A 3,048-nucleotide genomic window follows, 5' to 3' on the forward strand; every position below is an offset into this window, starting at 1 on the left:
TTCAAAGGAGCAAATTTTATGATAGCTGATGCTAGCTATACACTCATATGTGTAGACCTCAATTTATATAGGATAACACTTTGAAGATAATCACCGGATGCGGTGTAAATCTCGCAGCAATAGATAACATAGTCTGACTTTTGTCAGTAGATGTTCATAATTCTATTACCTTATGTTATGCAAAATGTGTGAAATCACTTTAAAGGTAATCATCTGTCACAAGTGACATGATGTAGACCTTGCTGTAATAATGGATAGTCTGCAAAATTTGCAGTAGATGCCAGTATTACCTTATAATATCTTGAGGTAGTCACATATAATATTAATACTTGGAAGAGCACTTCGAAGGTAGTTATCTTGTTAAAATAAAAAAATGTAGACCTCACAGTAGTGATGGATAATCTGCAAATTACGCAGTAGATGCCATCATACCTTGTGATACGCAAATAAAATATGATGTAGTCATATTAAGTATGACACTTCACAATCATTGTTTTGAATTTACATCATGATTTGCAAGAAGAAGAAAATCAACTGCAAAACATAGTTGTTGCATTTATTGTAAAGAACAGTACTAGTATCTTTAGGGTCCATTGCAGATGTAATGGTCGGCCCATCCAAAAACATATAGGCTCAATGCCTTGGAACTCAACCGATATTATATAGTGGTATTAACCAAAATCTAAAACAATAAACCTGATGGCTTGTGTTCAAGTAATATTAAGTCTGATGATGCATTTGCCAATAAAAGAAACTAGAAGGGCTTAGACTCAAATGGCCGAAGGGATAAGGTTCCCTATCGTCATCCACTCATCCTCGATGCATCACAAACCCATCGATTTGTTTAGTTCTGCACAGAGGCACCGATGCTGCGGTTCATGGCGCCGCCGGCCGTAGCCAGAGGGCTTGCTCGTACAACGCCACGCGCCAGAGGGCGTTGCCGGCCGTCGGTTTCTGCGCCGTGCCGGAGGACGTCGCCTCCACTGCCGCTCATGGTGCGCTCACGCCGAAGGGCTGGATAGCCGCGTCGTGGTTGGTCGCTCCGTGGGAGCCGCCCTGAGGTCGAGAGCCTCGGATGATGGCCATGTGGCGGGCTCGTCGCTGTGCGCCGAGGATTCAGACCGATGGAGGGCGCCGCCGGGGTGCGTCGGGCGCAGAGGGTGTCGCCTCTGCCTGGGCTGTGGACCGCGCTGCCGCGCGCCTGAGGGCATTGCCATGCCGGGCACCGGCCGTTGGCCGCTGCGGCCGCCTCCGGGTGCAGGCTGGGAGCAGCCGGGCCGAAGGTTTCCGCCGCTCCGCTAGGAGCCTGGCCGAGGCAGCGTTGTCCGGGCCATGGGTCGCCGCCGAAGTTTGCCTTGGACGGCATGCAAACGACGCCCTGGAGGTTAGTGCTTACTTCGTGCAGGAACGAAATTGGAATTGAATCACCTGATTGATGTATCAATCAAGATACAGAGTTGGTCTTTGGATGATTGTCGTTTTGTACGAGATGTGTTACAGGGATCTTGTATGTTTCCTTCTGATCCCCTCCCCGTTCTTACCTTTCTCTCTGGATTTTGTGCTTTCATCTCATTTGCATCTGGTTTCTTCCCAGATCGAGAGATTCGCCGCGCCTGGGCCGTGAACGCCTCGGGCTGATGCGGGAGGTCGAGGCCACGCGACCACGCGCCGGCTGGAGACTTGCGCCGCCGTGCCGTTCTGCAGCGTGAGGCGTGCACGCATCACGCACCGGTGGGCTTGGACTGTCGCCAGTTCCGCGTTGCTCGCAGGCGAGCCGTTCGTGAAAACGCTCCGCCGGGGACAACGCGATGCGTCAAAGAGGTCTGGGCTCGCACTCGTTCGGCTGTCTCTCGGCCATCAAAGACATCGCCGGTGACGGATTGATAGTGTGCGGGCGCCGCCGGCGCTGCCAGTTTGTTTAGTGGCCTAATCGCTTGCTCGGGTCGGGTTAGGGCAAAGGGCTGATAACATGTTGAATGTAAAAGTGATTGAATGAAGGAAAGGCTCCTGATTTCATTGATTCTCAAGATATATATACACTCGGTAGTTACAATAGAGATGGGAAGGGAAAGAATGCGTCTGTACGGACACATGCGTCCGTACGAGGCGTCTGTTCGGTGTTGGACACACCTATTCAACTAATGACGGTTCATTAATTAACCCGTGTTAATTAACTAACATATAAAATCTACTAGAAGAACGCCCGTGCGTTGCAACGGGGTCACATTAATTTTAAGAGTAATATTACGACATTGACGATCTTTTTTACCATCAAATCCTCACACACAGAGACACACACTCTTCCTCCCTCTTCCTCACTCTCTACCCCCTCTCCCTCTCTCTCTAACACACACGCATATCTATCTTATTGTGTACGGGACCATAATCCGTCTATTTCACACATACACGCTAGTGCATAACAATATGGATTATGTGTATTATATTTGCCACCAGAACTGGGGGAATTAATTTCATGTAAATCGACCAGCCACAGCTCCAAGAATACGCGGCTGAGGTGGCTCGGGTCGGCGTCGGCGCCGTCCAGCGCGGGCCACAGGCCCGCTTCCAAGTGCACGTGCAATGCACGTCTTCACAAATGTTATAACCAGATGTGAGAAATCACATGCATAGAAAAGACATTCTGATAGCAATCCAAATACCATACTCAATTGAATACCTAACCTGGACAATACTCTTATTTCTATGCGCCAGAAAAAATGGAATAGCAAAGCTAAGTATGCCTACATACGCTTAAATTATATATAAGAATCTTGGGTGAACAATTGCAACAAAGCACTAAGCAGCGATAAATTTAAATAAAAAATCCATTAACTATGCAGGCAGCAGGCTTGTTACAACATAGAGAGATAGGAAAATGTCACCTCCAGTAATGTAGCGCAAAGGAGTGGAACGAAGCATGAATGAGCGGTTGTCTGTTCTTCTCCATGTACATGGATCAGCAGTAGAGGCCAAGTATATAAGTACTTGACTGAACTCCACTCTTCGTGTACGGAGAGCCATGTCACCTTCTCGCCGCTGCAGCATGGG

The 3,048-nt window shown here is 48.3% G+C and overlaps 1 long non-coding RNA gene across 1 annotated transcript; it reads left to right on the plus strand.

Annotated features, from left to right (window-relative positions):
- The first annotated feature begins 835 nt into the window (after positions 1-835).
- LOC119341254 lies at positions 836-2,055 on the plus strand. Its single transcript, XR_005164999.1, has 2 exons — positions 836-1,384; positions 1,595-2,055. It is a non-coding gene; the product is annotated as an uncharacterized LOC119341254 (long non-coding RNA).
- Positions 2,056-3,048: the final 993 nt, after the last annotated feature.

Source organism: Triticum dicoccoides, chromosome 7B (assembly GCF_002162155.2).
Source record: "Triticum dicoccoides isolate Atlit2015 ecotype Zavitan chromosome 7B, WEW_v2.0, whole genome shotgun sequence".
Classification (NCBI taxonomy): domain Eukaryota; kingdom Viridiplantae; phylum Streptophyta; class Magnoliopsida; order Poales; family Poaceae; genus Triticum; species Triticum dicoccoides.